This window comes from Bos indicus x Bos taurus, chromosome 6 (genome assembly GCF_003369695.1).
Source record: "Bos indicus x Bos taurus breed Angus x Brahman F1 hybrid chromosome 6, Bos_hybrid_MaternalHap_v2.0, whole genome shotgun sequence".
In the NCBI taxonomy this organism is placed as follows: Eukaryota; Metazoa; Chordata; class Mammalia; order Artiodactyla; family Bovidae; genus Bos; species Bos indicus x Bos taurus.
The window spans coordinates 23,302,067-23,321,986 of NC_040081.1; the positions used below are offsets into that span (position 1 = coordinate 23,302,067).

The 19,920-nt window shown below is 38.4% G+C and overlaps 1 non-coding gene across 1 annotated transcript; it reads right to left on the reverse strand.

Annotated features, from left to right (window-relative positions):
* Nucleotides 1-12,972: 12,972 nt before the first annotated feature.
* Nucleotides 12,973-13,045, reverse strand: TRNAW-CCA. The gene has a single exon. It is a non-coding gene; the product is annotated as a tRNA-Trp (tRNA).
* Between the last annotated feature and the right edge of the window lie 6,875 nt (nucleotides 13,046-19,920).

The following is a 19,920-nucleotide window of genomic DNA, read 5'->3' on the forward strand; positions in this document are numbered from 1 at the left end:
ACAAGAATTTGTCATTACTTTATTAGTATGTGAGATGAGTGCAACTGTGCGGTAGTTTGAACATTCTTTGACATTGCCTTTCTTTGGGATTGGAATGAAAACTGACTTTTTCCTGTCCTGTGGCCACTGCTGAATTTTCCAAATTTGCTGGCATGTTGAGTGCAGCACTTTCACAGCATCATCTTTTAGGATTTGAAATAGCTCAACTGGAATTCCATCTCCACTAGCTTTGTTTGTAGTGATGCTTCCTAAGGCCCACCTGACTTCTGACTCCAGGATGTCTGGCTCTAGGTGAGTGATCACACCATCATGGTGAGTGATCACACCATCATGGTTATCTGGGTCATGAAGATTTTTTTTGTATAGTTCTTCTATATATTGTTGCCACCTCTTCTTAGTCTCTTCTGCTTTTGTTAGGTCCACACCATTTCTGTCCTTTATTGTGCCCATCTTTGCATGAAATTTTCTCTTGGTATCTCTAATTTTGTTGAGGAGTTCTCTAGTCTTTCCCATTCTATTGTTTTCCTCTATTTGTTTGCTTTGATCACTGAGGAAGGCTTTCTTATCTCTCTTTGCTCTTCTTTGGAACTCTGCATTCAAGTGGGTATATATTTCCTTTTCTCCTTGCCTTTAGCTTCTTTTCTTTTCTCAGCTATTTGTAAGGCCTCCTCAGACTACCATTTTGCCTTTTTTGTGTTTCTTTTTCTTGGGGATGGTTTTGATCAATGCCTACTGTACAATGTCATGATTCTTTCCATAGTTCTTCAGGCACTCTATCAGATCTAATCCCTTGAATCTATCTCTCACCTCCACTGTATAATCATAAGGGATTTGATTTAGGTCATATACCTGAATGGTCTAGTGGTTTCCCTACTTTCTTGAATTTGGCAATAAGGAGTTCATGATCTGAGCCACAGTCCGCTCCTGGTCTTGTTTTTGCTGACTGTATAGACTGTCTCCATCTTTGGCTGCAAAGAAAATAATCAATCTCGTTTTGGTATTGACTGCCTGGTGATGTCCATGTGTGTAGTGTTGTCTTGTGTTGTTGGAAGAGGATGTTTGCTATGACCAGTGTGTTCTCTTGGCAAAACTCTGTTAGCCTTTGCCCTGCTTCATTTTGTACTCCAAGGCCAAATTTGCCTGTTACTCCAGGTATCTCTTAACTTCCTGCTTTTGCATTCCAGTCCCCTATAATGAAAAGGATGCCTTTTTTGGAGTGTTAGTTCTAGAAATTCTTCTAGATCTTCTTAGAACCATTCAACTTCAGCATCCTCAGCATTACTGGTTGGATTACTGTGGTATTGAATGGATTGACTTGGAAATAAATGGAGATCATTCTGTCATTTTTGAGATTGCACCCAAGATGTGACTGGTGATGGAAGTCAAGTCTGAGGCTGTAAATTACAGTATTGCATAGGTACCTGGAATTTAGGTCCATGAATCAAGGTAAATTGGAAGTGGTTATTTATTTATTTATTTTTTTAAATTGTTCTTAATAATTTTTTTTTAATTTTTTTAATTAAAAAAAATTTTTTTTTTTTAATTTCAGGTATACACATGCTCCCCATCCTGAACCCTCCTCCCTCCCCCATCCCCATACCATCCCCCTGGGCCGTCCCAGCGCACCAGCCCCAAGCATCCAGCATCGTGCACTGAACCTGGACTGGCATCTCGTTTCATATATGACATTTCACATGTTTCAATGCCATTCTCCCAAATCTTCCCACCCTCTCCCTCTCCCACAGAGTCCATAAGACTGTTCTATACATCAGTGTCTCTTTTGCTGTCTCGTATACAGGATTATCGTTACCATCTTTCTAAATTCCATATATATGCGTTAATATACTGTATTTATGTTTTTCCTTCTGGCTTACTTCACTCTGTATAATAGGCTCCAGTTTCATCCACCTCATTAGAACTGATTCAAATGTATTCTTTTTAATGGCTGAGTAATACTCCATTGTGTATGTGTACCACTGCTTTCTTATCCATTCATCTGCTGATGGACATCTAGGTTGCTTCCATGTCCTGGCTATTATAAACAGTGCTGCGATGAACATTGGGGTACACGTGTCTCTTTCCCTTCTGGTTTCCTCAGTGTGTATGCCCAGCAGTGGGATTGCTGGATCATAAGGCAGTTCTATTTCCAGTTTTTTAAGGAATCTCCACACTGTTCTCCATAGTGGCTGTACTAGTTTGCATTCCCACCAACAGTGTAAGAGGGTTCCCTTTTCTCCACACCCTCTCCAGCATTTATTATTTGTAGACTTTTGGATCGCAGCCATTCTGACTGGTGTGAAATGGTACCTCATAGTGGTTTTGATTTGCATTTCTCTGATAATGAGTGATGTTGAGCATCTTTTCATGTGTTTGTTAGCCATCTGTATGTCTTCTTTGGAGAAATGTCTATTTAGATCTTTGGCCCATTTTTTGATTGGGTCATTTATTTTTCTGGAGTTGAGCTGTAGGAGTTGCTTGTATATTTTTGAGATTAGTTGTTTGTCGGTTGCTTCATTTGCTATTATTTTCTCCCATTCTGAAGGCTGTCTTTTCAGCTTGCTAATAGTTTCCTTTGATGTGCAGAAGCTTTTAAGGTTAATTAGGTCCCATTTGTTTATTTTTGCTTTTATTTCCAATATTCTGGGAGGTGGGTCATAGAGGATCCTGCTGTGATGTATGTCAGAGAGTGTTTTGCCTATGTTCTCCTCTAGGAGTTTTATAGTTTCTGGTCTTACATTTAGATCTTTAATCCATTTTGAGTTTATTTTTGTATATGGTGTTAGAAAGTGTTCTAGTTTCATTCTTTTACAAGTGGTTGACCAGATTTCCCAGCACCACTTGTTAAAGAGATTGTCTTTAATCCACTGTATATTCTTGCCTCCTTTGTCAAAGATAAGGTGTCCATATGTGCGTGGATTTATCTCTGGGCTTTCTATTTTGTTCCATTGATCTATATTTCTGTCTTTGTGCCAGTACCATACTGTCTTGATAACTGTGGCTTTGTAGTAGAGCCTGAAGTCAGGTAGGTTGATTCCTCCAGTTCCATTTTTCTTTCTCAAGATTGCTTTGGCTATTCGAGGTTTTTTGTATTTCCATACAAATTGTGAAATTATTTGTTCTAGCTCTGTGAAGAATACTGTTGGTAGCTTGATAGGGATTGCATTGAATCTATAAATTGCTTTGGGTAGTATACTCATTTTCACTATATTGATTCTTCCAATCCATGAACATGGTATATTTCTCCATCTATTAGTGTCCTCTTTGATTTCTTTCACCAGTGTTTTATAGTTTTCTATATATAGGTCTTTAGTTTCTTTAGGTAGATATATTCCTAAGTATTTTATTCTTTCCGTTGCAATGGTGAATGGAATTGTTTCCTTAATTTCTCTTTCTGTTTTCTCATTATTAGTGTATAGGAATGCAAGGGATTTCTGTGTGTTGATTTTATATCCTGCAACTTTACTATAATCATTGATTAGTTCTAGTAATTTTCTGGTGGAGTCTTTAGGGTTTTCTATGTAGAGGATCATGTCATCTGCAAATAGTGAGAGTTTTACTTCTTCTTTTCCAATTTGGATTCCTTTTATTTCTTTTTCTGCTCTGATTGCTGTAGCCAAAACTTCCAAAACTATGTTGAATAGTAATGGTGAAATTGGGCACCCTTGTCTTGTTCCTGACTTTAGAGGAAATGCTTTCAGTTTTTCACCATTGAGGATAATGTTTGCTGTGGGTTTGTCATATATAGCTTTTATTATGTTGAGGTATGTTCCTTCTATTCCTGCTTTCTGGAGAGTTTTTATCATAAATGGGTGTTGAATTTTGTCAAAGGCTTTCTCTGCATCTATTGAGATAATCATATGGTTTTTGTTTTTCAATTTGTTAATGTGGTGTATTACATTGATTGATTTGCGGATATTGAAGAATCCTTGCATCCCTGGGATAAAGCCCACTTGGTCATGGTGTATGATCTTTTTAATGTGTTGTTGGATTCTGATTGCTAGAATTTTGTTTAGGATTTTTGCATCTATGTTCATCAGTGATATTGGCCTGTAGTTTTCTTTTTTTGTGGCATCTTTGTCAGGTTTTGGTATTAGGGTGATGGTGGCCTCATAGAATGAGTTTGGAAGTTTACCTTCCTCTGCAATTTTCTGGAAGAGTTTGAGCAGGATAGGTGTTAGCTCTTCTCTAAATTTTTGGTAGAATTCAGCTGTGAAGCCGTCTGGACCTGGGCTTTTGTTTGCTGGAAGATTTTTGATTACAGTTTCAATTTCCGTGCTTGTGATGGGTCTGTTAAGGTTTTCTATTTCTTCCTGGTCGAATTTTGGAAAGTTGTACTTTTCTAAGAATTTGTCCATTTCTTCCTCGTTGTCCATTTTATTGGCATATAATTGTTGATAATAGTCTCTTATGATCCTTTGCATTTCTATGTTGTCTGTTGTGATCTCTCCACTGTCATTTCTAATTTTATTGATTTGATTTTTCTCCCTTTGTTTCTTGATGAGTCTGGCTAATGGTTTGTCAATTTTATTTATCCTTTCCAAGAACCAGCTTTTGGCTTTGTTGATTTTTGCTGTGGTCTCTTTTGTTTCTTTTGCATTTATTTCTGCTCTAATTTTTAAGATTTCTTTCCTTCTACTAACCCTGGGGTTCTTCATTTCTTCCTTTTCTAGTTGCTTTAGGTGTAGAGTTAGGTTATTTATTTGACTTTTTTCTTGTTTCTTGAGGTGTGCCTGTATTGCTATGAACTTTCCCCTTAGGACTGCTTTTACTGTGTCCCACAGGTTTTGGGTTGTTGTGTTTTCATTTTCATTCGTTTCTATGCAAATTTTGATTTCTTTTTTGATTTATTCTGTGATTTGTTGGTTATTCAGCAGCGTGTTGTTCAGCCTCCATATGTTGGAATTTTTAATAGTTTTTCTCCTGTAATTGAGATCTAATCTTACTGCATTGTGGTCAGAAAAGATGCTTGGAATGATTTCTATTTTTTTGAATTTACCAAGGCTAGCTTTATGGCCCAGGATGTGATCTATCCTGGAGAAGGTTCCATGTGTGCTTGAGAAAAAGGTGAAATTCATTGTTTTGGGATGAAATGTCCTATAGATATCAATTAGGTCTAACTGGTCTATTGTATCATTTAAAGTTTGTGTTTCCGTGTTAATTTTCTGTTTAGTTGATCTATCCATAGGTGTGAGTGGGGTATTAAAGTCTCCCACTATTATTGTGTTATTGTTAATTTCTCCTTTCATACTTGTTAGCATTTGTCTTACATACTGCGGTGCTCCCGTGTTGGGTGCATATATATTTATAATTGTTATATCTTCTTCTTGGATTGATCCTTTGATCATTATGTAGTGACCTTCTTTGTCTCTTTTCACAGCCTTTGTTTTAAAGTCTATTTTATCTGATATGAGTATTGCTACTCCTGCTTTCTTTTGGTCCCTATTTGCATGGAAAATCTTTTTCCAGCCCTTCACTTTCAGTCTGTATGTGTCCCCTGTTTTGAGGTGGGTCTCCTGTAGACAACATATGTAGGGGTCTTGTTTTTGTATCCATTCAGCCAGTCTTTGTCTTTTGGTTGGGGCATTCAACCCATTTATGTTTAAGGTAATTACTGATAAGTATGATCCCGTTGCCATTTACTTTATTGTTTGGGGTTCAAATTTATACACCATTTTTGTGTTTCCTGTCTAGAGAATATCCTTTAGTATTTGTTGGAGAGCTGGTTTGGTGGTGCTGAATTCTCTCAGCTTTTGCTTGTCTGAGAAGCTTTTGATTTCTCCTTCATACTTGAATGAAATCCTTGCTGGGTACAATAATCTGGGCTGTAGGTTATTTTCTTTCATCATTTTAAGTATGTCTTGCCATTCCCTCCTGGCTTGAAGAGTTTCTATTGAAAGATCAGCTGTTATCCTTATGGGAATTCCCTTGTGTGTTATTTGTTGTTTTTCCCTTGCTGCTTTTAATATTTGTTCTTTGTGTTTGATCTTTGTTAATTTGATTAATATGTGTCTTGGGGTGTTTCGCCTTGGGTTTATTCTGTTTGGGATTCTCTGGGTTTCTTGGACTTGGGTGATTATTTCCTTCCCCAGTTTAGGGAAGTTTTCAACTATTATCTCCTCAAGTATTTTCTCATGGTCTTTCTTTTTGTCTTCTTCTTCTGGAACCCCTATGATTCGAATGTTGTAGCGTTTAATATTGTCCTGGAGGTCTCTGAGATTGTCCTCATTTCTTTTAATTCGTTTTTCTTTTATTCTCTCTGATTCATTTATTTCTACCATTCTATCTTCTAATTCACTAATCCTATCTTCTGCCTCTGTTATTCTACATTTGTTGCCTCCAGAGTGTTTTTAATTTCATTTATTGCGTTATTCATTATATATTGACTCTTTTTTATTTCTTCTAGGTCCTTGTTAAACCTTTCTTGCATCTTCTCAATCCTTGTCTCCAAGCTATTTATCTGTGATTCCATTTTAATTTCAAGATTTTGGATCAATTTCACTATCATTATTCGGAATTCTTTATCAGGTAGATTCCCTATCTCTTCCTCTTTTGTTTGGTTTGGTGGGCATTTATCCTGTTCCTTTATCTGCTGGCTATTCCTCTGTCTCTTCATCTTGTTTAAATTGCTGAGTTTGGGGTGTCCTTTCTGTATTCTGGCAGTTTGTGGAGTTCTCTTTATTGTGGCTTTTCCTCGCTGTGTGTGGGTTTGTACAGGTGGCTTGTCAAGGTTTCCTGGTTAGGGAAGCTTGTGTCAGTGTTCTGATGGGTGGAACTGTATTTCTTCTCTTTGTTCAGTCGCGCTGTGGGGAGGGAGGGAGGGATGCTGCAAACAAATAACACTGGCGTGCGCTCGCAGTGCCTCAGCCACACTGGGTCTGCCCCCGCTCACGGCGCGTGTAGCCTCCCTGCCCACACTGCTCGGGCTCTAGGTTGTTCTGCCGGGAACAATCCGAGGCTGGCCCTGGGTTGCATGTACCTCCCAGGTCCAAGCCGCTCAGGTTCAGTCACTGGGGTAGTCCTCAGAGGCGCAGACTCAGTTGGGCCTGAGTATTGTGCTCTTCCCAGGTCCGAGCAGCTCAAGTGATGAGGTGTTTGGCGAGCGCCAATGCTGCGACTTATCGCCTCCCCGCCACTCGGTTATCTGGGCATAAAACCGGCGCACCTTCTTAGGCAGATGTTAACCGTCCAGACCCCCAAGAAGTTTTAGTTAGCAAAGAAGCCTGCTTACAGTTTTATAGATAATGTCTCTCTGGGGCTGCGATTGCCCCCTTCCGGCTCTGGCTGCCTGTCACCGGAGGGGGAAGGTCTGCAGCCGGCTATCTCTGTTCAATTCTTTGTTCCGTGTGCGGGCCTGGCGGTGTCTTAGGTTGGGGCTGGCTTTTCGCGTGGTAGATATCCCACAGTCTGGTTTGCTAGCCCAAATTATTTCGCTCAGATAGTGCTCAGGGTATTCAGGCCAGATTCTTACTCTAAGCGATGCAGCCCGCGCTGTGCCTCCCTGCCCAGCCCCCGCTTGTTAATGGCGCGTGCAGGCGTCTGCGCTGCTTCTCCGCTGGGGGAGTTACCGTAGGACTCGCAATCTTCGAGTTTTAATTGTTTATTTATTTTTTCTTCCTGTTATGTTGCCCTCTGTGCTTCCAAAGCTCGGCACAGATTCGGCAGTGAGAAGGTTTCCTGGTGTTTGGAAACTTCTCTCTTTTTAAGACTCCCTTCCCGGGACGGAACTCCGTCCCTCCCTCTTTTGTCTCTTTTTTTGTCTTTTATATTTTTTCCTACCTCCTTTCGAAGAGTTGGATTGCTTTTCTGGGTGCCTGATGTCCTCTGCCGGCATTCAGAAGTTGTTTTGTGGAATTTACTCGACGTTTAAATGCTCTTTTGATGAATTTGTGGGGGAGAAAGTGTTCTCCCTGTCCTACTCCTCCGCCATCTTGGCTCCTCCCCGGAAGTGGTTAAATAGAAGATGGCAAGAGTGAACAACATTTTAGGAATCAGTGAACTAAAATGGACTGGAATGGGTGAATCTAACTCAGATAAGCATTATATCTACTACTGTGGGCAAGAATCCCTTAGAAGAAATGATAACAGGACAAAAGAAAGAGGTAAATGGAATTTTATTGTTGAAAGAGCCTTACATGTTATGTGAAATGGCTTCTGACTCTAGGTAAAATGCTGCTTAGTATATATTTATAATAATCAAAACTGCATAATGATATTGGCATGAGAACAGAAAATTTGATCAATGAAACAGAAAAGAGACTCCAGAAATAGACCCTCACTTCTACGTTCAGTAGATGTTTGACAGAAACCAAAGCAATGGAAACAGAGGTCTCAATAAATGTTGCTGATACAACTGGGTATCTGTTTGGAAAAAAAAGTGAACTTCAACGTCTACCTTACATTACATGAAAAATTATTTGAAATGGATTATGGACCTAGACCTAAAAATAACTAAACATAAAGGCCAAACTGTAAACCTACTAGAAGACAGGAATCAGAGAATATTTTCATGACCTGAGCATAGGCAAATTCTTAAAGGGAACATAGAAAGCACCAATCCTAAAGGAATAAAATGATAAATAATTTCACCCAAATTAAAAATTCAGCCAGTCAATAGAAACCATTAAAAAAATTCTCACCATTCAATAATAAAAAAGAAACAATCAACAAAACTAAAAGAGGGCAAGATATTCAAACAAACATCCCAAAAGAGATATTAAAAAATCAGTAAACTTCCTTGACATTCTAAGAATAAAGAATATATGCTGGCAATAAATTCCCTCAATTTTTATCTAAAAATACCATGGAATCCAATAGACAGGCTACAGTCCACAGGTTGCAAAGAGTCAGATACAACTGAAGTGACTGAGCACAGCACAGCAGAAGCACATGAAAGTATATCTACGTTGTAAGTCATCAGATAAATGCAAATTAAAAACAAAGAAACACCAATACATATCCAATAGAGTGGCTAAAATTAAAGTTGATGGTTCTAAATATTGGTGAGGATATATGGCAGTTGAAACTTATACATTGATAGGAGTGTAAAATGGTATGATCTCTTTGGGAAAAGTATCAACAGTTTGTTTTTTAATGTAAAACATAAACCCACCCTTATTGTTATTTAGTCACTAAGTCATGTCTGACTCTTTTGTGAGCCCATGGACTATAGCCCGTCAGGCTCCTCTGTCCATGTGATTTCCCAGGCAAGAATATTGGAGTGGGTTGCCATTTCCTTCTTCAGGGGATCTTCTGATCCAAGGATTGAACCCATGTCTCCTGCATTGGCAGGAGGGAAGCCCACACCTCCTCTAGAACTCATCAACTGTATTACTAGGTTTGGCATAGAGAAATGAAAACCTATATCCATTAACAGAATTGCATGAGAATGTTCATAGAAATTTTACTCATATTCAGATTCAGATCAGTCGCTCAGTCATGTCCGACTCTTTGTGACCCCATGAATCGCAGCACGCCAGGCCTCCCTGTCCATCACCAACTCCCGGAGTTCACTGAGACTCATGTTCATCGAGTCAGTGATGCCATCCAGCCATCTCATCCTCTGTCGTCCCCTTCTCCTCTTGCCCCCAATCCCTCCCAGCATCAGAGTCTTTTCCAATGAGTCAACTCTTCACATGAGGTGGCCAAAGTACTGGAGTTTCAGCTTCAACATCAGTCCTTCCAAAGAAATCCCAGGGCTGATCTCCTTCAGAATGGACTGGTTGGAGCTCCTTGCAGTCCAAGGGACTCTCAAGAGTCTTCTCCAACACCACAGTTCAAAAGCATCAATTCTTCGGCGCTCAGCATTCTTCACAGTCCAACTCTCACATGCATACATGACCACTGGAAAAACCATAGCCTTGACTAGACAGACCTTTGTTGGCAAAGTAATGTCTCTGCTTTTGAATATGCTATCTAGGTTGGTCATAACTTTCCTTCCAAAGAGTAAGCGTCTTTTAATTTCATGGCTGCAGTCACCATCTGTATGATTTTGGAACCCAGAAAAATAAAGTCTGACACTGTTTCCACTGTTTCCCCATCTATTTGCCATGAAGTGATGGGACCAGATGCCATGATCTTCGTTTTCTGAATGTTGAGCTTTAAGCTAACTTTTTCATTCTCCTCTTTCACTTTCATCAAGAGGCTTTTTAGTTCCTCTTCACTTTCTGCCATAAGGGTGGTGTCATCTGCATATCTGAGGTTATTGATATTTCTCCCAGCAATCTAGATTCCAGCTTGTGTTTCTTCCAGCCCAGCGTTTCTCATGATGTACTCTGCATATAAGTTAAATAAACAGGGTGACAATATACAGCCTTGACGAACTCCTTTTCCTATTTGGAGCCAGTCTGTTGTTCCATGTCCAGTTCTAACTGTTGCTTCCTGACCTGCATACAAATTTCTTAAGAGTTTTAGATGCTAAAACCTACTCGAATGCCTATCAAGCAAGAGAATGAATTATAAAGCAAACAATTTTTAGCATATTCTTATGCTACAAGATATATAGATATATGAAAGATATATGAATCTCACATTGTACCAAATGAAAGAAGCCAGGTGTATACATTCTTTTAAATGGAAAATAAGACACATCAACCATCTTTAAAGTGATATTTACATATATACCAACAGTAAAGCTGTACAACTTGCCCCTAGAATTTTGTACTGAACAAAATGGTCTCATTCTTTAAAATTCTTTAAAACTCTAAAGACATTTTTAGACAAATGGTTTCAACCCTATGTATTTGTGGAGGATTAAAGTCTAGTCAAGGCTATGGTTTTTCCAGTGGTCATGTATGGATGTGAGAGTTGGACTGTGAAGAAGGCTGAGCGCCGAAGAATTGATGCTTTTCAACTGTGGTGTTGGAGAAGACTCTTGAGAGTCCCTTGGACTGCAAGGAGATCCAACCAGTCCATTCTGAAGGAGATCAGCCCTGGGATTTCTTTGGAAGGACTGATGTTGAAGCTGAAACTTCAGTACTTTGGCCACCTCATGTGAAGAGTTGACTCATTGGAAAAGACTCTGATGCTGGGAGGGATTGGGGGCAAGAGGAGAAGGGGACGACAGAGGATGAGATGGCAGATGGCATCACTGACTCAATGGACATGAGTCTGAGTGAACTCCGGAAGTTGGTGATGGACAGGGAGGCCTGGCCTGCTGGGATTCACGGGGTCGCAAAGATTTGGACACGACTGAGTGACTGAACTTTACTGAAAGACCCTGATGCTGGGAAAGATTGAAAGCAGGAGTAGAAGGGGATGACAGAGGATAAGATATTTAGATGGCATCACCGACTCGATGGACATGAGTTTGAGCAAGCTCTGGGAGTTGATGATGGACAGGCAAGCCTGGAGTGCCACACTCCATGGGGTTGAAAAGAGTCAGACATGACTGAGCAAATGAACTGAACTGAAAATGAAGTTTTAATGATAAAGTGCTCAATATTGTGTCTGGTACATGCTAGCCACCAAGCTACCATTATTGACTTCAATGTAATTATGGTAACTATTATTAACATTATTATTACTATCTTAAGAATCTTTATCTCCCTTAGTAACTTCTATTCCTTAAAAAGTTCTATTAGTTTACTTGTTTTATTCCTTCTCAAAATATGTAGCAAGACTCTAAGTTCAATAAGAAAAAATTGGAAGTATGACTACGATAGAGCTTAATTTATCCAAATATCCTTTAACCAAGACATCCAACTATCTATCTGTGTGAAGCCCATCTAATGAAAAAACACAGAATTTTATTTTGAATAGTTAAAATTGATGCAATTGAATCTATGCACTAAACACATGCAGCCCTCATAAGGGAGCCTCTTCCATACTCTCTCAGATCTTCTTAACACATTTTGTATGGTTTTTAAAAGGCTGGACTGACTTCCCAACTAATAGGGGCTATAATTAGACTCATACAATAGGAGTAAAAAATAAGACAACAGACTTAAGGTAGACCAAGTATACAAAATTTCATCACTTTTGCACAACATAGATGAGGATAAAACATCAACTCACCTCAGTGGTCTTGAAAGAAGTCATTAGACATTTTCACATGTTTAATGTTGTCCACATAACACATCTATTCCATTTTATAAATGTTTACATCTAAGGGAATTCATTTTCATTATAAATTAAAGGGATAAGCTTCACTTCCTAGAAAGCCACGTCTTAAAATATTTCATGTTTAATTGACCTTAAAGAAACTATCTGTGTAGAATGGTGGGGTGAATTTTGATAATACTGCAAAAGAAAGAAACAGTAGCCATCTCTCTTCTTTGTACCAAACACAACAACTTTCCACTGATGCACATATTCTGTTAAACTATTTTGTGCTCAATCACTCAGTTGTGTTCGACTCTTTGTGATCCTATGGACTGTAGCCCTCCAGGCTCCTCTGTCCATGGGATTTCCCAGGCAAGAATACTCAAGTGGGTTGCCATTTCCTTCTACAAGGGATCTTTCCTACCCAGGGATCAAACCTGTGTCTCCTGCGACCCCTGCACTGGCAAGCAGTTCTTTACCACTGAGCCACCTGGGAAGCCAGTCATACTATTTACTGGTTCTTATAAGAATGTTAATACAGTACAGACTGATAATTTCATACATTTATGGAACTCAATTGCCATTGCCTCTTTATCTGTATTAAATTTGATGATGACAGATACCAGCACTTGATATTTCTACCCAGAAATCTACGTGTTGGGGGAGATATATAGATCTAGAAATAGGCACAGGCATAAATGCAGATGTAGAGTCAGATGTAGACATATACATATACATACACATTAACATAGTTTTCAGAACTACAATACTAAAGTGTGTATCCCCAGTACAATATGTGGCTCTTAAGTGAAGTCGCTCAGTCGTGTCCGACTCTTTGCGACCCCATGGACTGTAGCCTACCAGGCTTCTCCATCCATGGGATTCTCCAGGCAAGAGTACTGGAGTGGGTTACCATTTCCTTCTCCAGGGGATCTTCCTGACCCAGGGATCGAACCTGGGTCTCCTGCATTGGAGGCAGACGCTTTAACCTCTGAGCCACCAGGGAAGCCCCTTAATGTGGCTCTTAATCAGTGCTCAAACATTTGTGAAATGAGAAGAACGAGTAACAAAAAATAGCTTCTGTTGCATTTTCCAAGGATTACAATTTAAGCTGACTTCTCTTTTCACCTGTTTAAAATTTCTTTGTGAAATAATTTCACAATTTGTATGGAAATACAAAAAACCTCGAATAGCCAAAGCAATCTTGAGAAAGAAGAATGGAACTGGAGGAAACAACCTACCTGACTTCAGGCTCTACTACAAAGCCACAGTTATCAAGACAGTATGGTACTGGCACAAAGACAGAAATATTGATCAATGGAACAAAATAGAAAGCCCAGAGATAAATCCACGCACATATGGACACCTTATCTTTGACAAAGGAGGCAAGAATATACAATGGATTAAAGACAATCTCTTTAACAAGTGGTGCTGGGAAATCTGGTCAACTACTTGTAAAAGAATGAAACTAGAACACTTTCTAACACCATACACAAAAATAAACTCAAAATGGATTAAAGATCTAAACGTAAGACCAGAAACTATAAAACTCCTAGAGGAGAACATAGGCAAAACACTCTCTGACATACATCACAGCAGGATCCTCTATGACCCACCTCCCAGAATATCGGAAATAAAAGCAAAAATAAACAAATGGGACCTAATTAACCTTAAAAGCTTCTGCACATCAAAGGAAACTATTAGCAAGCTGAAAAGACAGCCTTCAGAATGGGAGAAAATAATAGCAAATGAAGCAACTGACAAACAACTAATCTCAAAAATATACAGGCAACTCCTACAGCTCAACTCCAGAAAAATAAATGACCCAATCAAAAAATGGGCCAAAGATCTAAATAGACATTTCTCCAAAGAAGACATACAGATGGCTAACAAACACATGAAAAGATGCTCAACATCACTCATTATCAGAGAAATGCAAATCAAAACCACTATGAGGTACCATTTCACACCAGTCAGAATGGCTGCGATCCAAAAGTCTACAAATAATAAATGCTGGAGAGGGTGTGGAGAAAAGGGAACCCTCTTACACTGTTGGTGGGAATGCAAACTAGTACAGCCACTATGGAGAACAGTGTGGAGATTCCTTAAAAAACTGGAAATAGAACTGCCTTATGATCCAGCAATCCCACTGCTGGGCATACACACCGAGGAAACCAGAAGGGAAAGAGACACATGTACCCCAATGTTCATCGCAGCACTGTTTATAATAGCCAGGACATGGAAGCAACCTAGATGTCCATTAGCAGATGAATGGATAAGAAAGCAGTGGTACATATACACAATGGAGTATTACTCAGCCATTAAAAAGAATACATTTGAATCAGTTCTAATGACATGGATGAAACTGGAGCCTATTATACAGACTGAAGTAAGCCAGAAAGAAAAACACCAATACAGTATACTAACGCATATATATGGAATTTAGAAAGATGGTAACAATAACCCGGTGTACAAGACAGCAAAAGAGACACTGATGTATAGAACAGTCTTATGGACTCTGTGGGAGAGGGAGAGGGTGGGAAGATTTGGGAGAATGACATTTAAACATGTAAAATATCATGTAGGAAACGAGTTGCCAGTCCAGGTTCGATGCGCGATGCTGGATGCTTGGGGCTGGTGCACTGGGACGACCCAGAGTGGTGGTGTGGGGAGGGAGGAGGGAGGAGGGTTCAGGATGGGGAGCACATGTGTGCCTGTGGTGGATTCATTTTGATGTTTGGCAAAACTAATACAATTATGTAAAGTTATAAAGTAAAATAAAATTAAAAAAAATAAATTTAAAAAGAAAAAAAAGAATAAAACTACTGGCCATGTAAAAAAATAAATAAATAAATAAAGTTAATGTAGATTTATAAAAAAAAAATTTTTCTTTGTGAGAAAAACAGTGTTCAACATAACTGACGTGAAAGGCACAGGCCCTTCCTGCTTTCAGATATCCTAAAATATATCCCTGTGTTAAGCCAGTTACCTAGAATGCAATTGCTTCGTTTGCCCCTATATTTCTCAGTGCCCTTCAGAAAATAAGCAAGACTTAATAGCCTTGCCCTCGGCTTGTCCTCCACAGAAGTATGTTTACTGAGTTACTCCTTGGAGTAATGAAAGGGACCCACCTAGAAACTGTTCTATAAAGTTGTTGTCACTGCATCTATTTTAAGGATACCATTGAGGAGGCTGTTTATTACTTCCAACATTGTCCTCTTTATGAAGAACCTCAAGAATAATCTTTGCCAGCTCTTAATACCAAGAACGGGTGATCATTACTGTTACTGAGCAAAGATCTGTGTACCGAATGATATCTACTTTTGTATGTGAGTTCCAGAAAGAGCTAAATTTGAGGTCTCCAGTAGGCCCTTGTAGTTATCACTGTCATCTTATCTTGACTCCTCTTTTTTCTACCTCGTTGTTTAAAGTTTCTATCATCTCTGACCCACTGTATTCTCTTTTGTCATATTTTATGCATCACTGTAAAGTACACTCTTGTATTGGAAGAAAATTGGTAATAAATAAATATTTCCTTGTTTTAAATAATGTTGCTATTTAAACAAGTATTTGCTAGGCACCCAGTTTGTTCTAGGAAGAAAGACTTTTACTAAATTTTACTAGATCCACTAAAATAACACCATAATTTAGGTATCACATATTTTACAGGGAAGAAATTCAGTGTCAGGGATGTTAAGTAACTTGCCTATGGGGAACAGTACTGCATCCTTGGTAAACAGAATCTCAAAGTCCAGTATTCTTGTCACTCAATTCATAGCTTCCTTTGGAATTAATTCAGATTCACATTATATTTGCATAATAATTCAGGTTTATTTCAGAAATAATTTACTTAGATTTAGAAGACATTTTTTAGGTTATGGAGAATTGAGTTCAGTTCAGTTGCTCAGTTGTGTCCGACTCTTTGTGACCCCATGAATCGCAGCACACCAGGCCTCCCTGTCTATCACCAACTCCCGGAGTTCACTCAGACTCACGTCCATCAAGTCAGTGATGCCATCCAGCCATCTCATCCTCTGTCGTCCCCTTCTCCTCCTGCCCCCAATCCCTCCCAGCATCAGAGTCTTTTCCAATGAGTCAACTCTTCGCATGAGGTGGCCAAAGCACTGGAGTTTCAGCTTCAGCATCATTCCCTCCAAAGCAATCCCAGGGCTGATCTCCTTCAGAATGGACTGGTTGGATCTCCTTGCAGTCCAAGGGACTCTCAAGAGTCTTCTCCAACACCACAGTTCAAAAGCACCAATTCTTAGGCACTCAGCTTTCTTCACAGTCCAACTCTCACATCCATACATGACCACTGGAAAAACCATAACCTTGACTAGACGGACCTTTGTTAAGCATCCATTATTCTGACATCTTAGTTACAACTGGTGCTGGACTATGTAATATAGTAAAATAATATTTAATCTACTTTTTAATTTCCAGTATGTTTTTATGCCTATTCTTTTACATTTTCTTCTGTAAAGTCAAGCAGGTATTGTCCCACTAGGTAGTCCTTATGTCAAAAGGACAGTAACTATAAATAGCTGTGTTTAATCTATACTGACTGTCCCTGTACCACTAGGATGCAAAGCGACAACTTATAATGAATTCCCTAAGGCAGTGAATTTGGAACTTTGCCATTCCTTTAATCACCAAACCTGTCATGTCTTTATTCATTTATGCTTATTCTGCATATTGTGGAAAATGGGGAACTATCTCTCGTTTCGTAAATGATGGCATTACTGAACACGATCCTTATTTAACACAAACAGCAGGTGGCCACCGTCTGTTATTGTTGGAAATCAAGTTATTTCACTTTGTATCATTGCTGATTTGCCCTTGTTATGTGTACTTTGTGCAGAACATGAAATCTCTGTAAATAATGTTAAACACAAAAATTAACTTTATCTTTAAACAATCTCTTAGAAATCTGGCCATTTAAATTGGACTTTTACTGTTTTTTGTTCATGCTGTAAGACCATCAAATCTGAAGGGAGAATTTATGTCAAATCAAAATGCCATTTCCTTCTCCAGGGGATCTTCCAGACCCAGGGACTGAACTCGGGTCTCCCATGTTGTAGGCAGACACTCTACCATCTGAGCCACCAGGGAAGCCCAAATCATAATTTGGAGTTTCATAAGTTTCATAAGATGATTTAACTCTTCAAGAATCTGTAGAAAATATGAAGTTGCATGATACCAATAACACAGTCTGGGAATATATAAAGGGAAAATAAACAGAAAACATGAACAAATCTATAGTCAGAGCATAATAATTTAATCTTGTCTAAAAGAAAATTAATAATAGAGAAGTAGCTGACTATTTTGGGCATAATCGAGAGACGGTCAATTATGTAAAGACTACACTTATGCTCAAATAGGTGAAAACCATTATTTGTTGTTCAGTTGATAAGTTGTGTCCAATTCTTTGTGATCCCATGGACTGCAGCACACCAGGCTTCCCTGTCCCTCACTCTCTCCTGGAGTTTGCTCAGATTCATGTCCATTGAGTCAGTGATATGATCTAACCATCTCATCCTCTGTCCACTGTTTTAAAACCATTATAAACTATATAAAACTGCTCAGAGGACAATCTGAGTGTTGTGGGTTAGCTTCTCCAGGAGCACATTCTGAGTTGCTATGATTTGTGTTCAGGAAACTTTCTGCCGACTGCTACGAGGAAGCAAGGAAAGTGGAATTTGGGCAGAGGGAGAAGCTGGACTGAGGTGCAGTTGCAACAGCCACCCAATTTCAGTCAATGTCAAAAAAAACCTGGAAGCTGAGATGTTTCTTCAGAGATGTCTCAATTTAAAGTCCCCAAACTTTATTGCTAAGGTATCTCATTCAGGAAGAGGATATAAACTTTGGATTTGGGTAGGAAAATATCAATTTAAATATTTATACTGTAAAAGTTAGAGGTAACCAGTAAAAGAATGAAAATATTTTGTAAAATTAACCCAACTGTAAGAGGAGAAAGAGTTTCCCAGGTGGTACTGGTAGTAAAGAATCTGCCTGCCTATGCAGGAGACATAAGAGACGCAGGTTCGATCCCTGGGTTGGGAAGATCCCCTGGAGGAGGGCATGGCAACCTACTCCAGTATTCTTGCCTGGAGAATCCATAGACAGTGAAGCCTGTAGGGCTATATAGTCCATAGTGTCACAAAGAGTCAGACATGACTGAAGTGACTTAGCATGCTTGCAAGAAACAAAGGGAACAAAGGAGAAACAAAGGGAATAAAGAAAAGATACAAAAGAAAAATACATCAAATATAAAGCACAATATAAAACTGCAGATAACAATCTAATAGATATATAGATTAAAAAATCCCTATGGGCCCAAACCTCCAATTAAAAGATGGCAACTCTATAGCTAACTAAAAAGTGTAAAGGTCAGCTATGGCTATTTTTAAAACAAATATAAAACAATAAATTATACTATATTGAGTCATCCCTCAATATCCTTGGGGAACTGGTTGCAGGATCCCTCACATATATCAAAATCTGTGGATGGTCAAGTCCTTTATATAAAATGGTATAGTATTTGCATATAACTTATATACATCCTTCCATATACTTTATTTTTTCTGTTTTATTAAACAAACACTAATTTTAGGATAGTTTTACATTGACAAAAAACTTGTAAAGATAATACAGAAAGCTCCCATATATTCCTTTCCCAAGTTGCCCCTATTATCTAGGCAGTATTTTTAAGACAACAATCTCTACCTTGTTCATTCCATATATTTTAAGTTATCTCTAGACCACTGATAACACCTAATACAATATAAATGATACATAAATAGTTGCTGGCACTCAGTAAATTCAAGTTTTGCTTTTTGGAACTTTCTGGAGAATTTTTTTCCAAATATTTTTGGTTGGCATTTGTTTGAATCCATGGTTGTTGGCATACAATAATAATTAATATGCACAAAGCAAGTTAAGCCTTTAAAGGGAGAGAGAGGGATATTTCACACCAAAAAAGGAGATAATCCATCCATATTTTTTAAAGCCTTATTGAGATATAATTGACATATAACACTGTGTAAGTTTCATAAAATGATTTAACTCTTCAAGAATTTGTAGAAAATATGAAGTTGCATGATACCAATAACACAGTCTGGGAATATATAAAGGGAAAATAAACCGAAAACATAAACAAATCTATAGTCATAGCATAATAATTTAATCTTGTCCAAAAAAATTAATAATAGAGAAGTAGTTGACTATTTTGAAAAGTAATTTCATTTATTCATTCTAAAACTCTAAATCCATCCCACTAAAAATGTTTACAATGTGTCAAAACCTCTAAAGGAAGTTTCAGAAGAAAATTTCTCAAAATGGTTTGAGGAAATAGCATCCCACAAATAAACTGGTAATTTTCCCAGACTTCACCTTTGATGGAATAGCACTCATTGGACTATACCAGTTCTGTATATGTGTTGAGTCATACTACTTTATTTTTGTGCACTAATTTTCTGAACCTTGCTAGACAGTAAGATGTTTTATAGCAAAGATTGTTATTGTGCACTTTATTCTCTGTGTCTGACACATAGTACTCATTCATCTAATGCCTGCATGCTGAGTAAATGAATGAATGTCCCAGGTTCTCCTTTCATAGCATACTTGTTTTTATTAAGACTTTAAAAAAAAAAAACAACAAAAAGTTGCATTAGATTCACAGCAAAATTAAGAGGAAAGTACAGAAATTTCCCATATACCTCCTGTTTCCATATAAGCATAGCCTCTTGCATTATCAACATTCCCCTCAAGGCTGATACATTTGTTACTATTGATGAACCTACATTCACACATCATAATCACCCAAAGGCCACAGTTTACATGAAAGTTCATTTTTGGTGCAATACATTCCATGAATTTGAA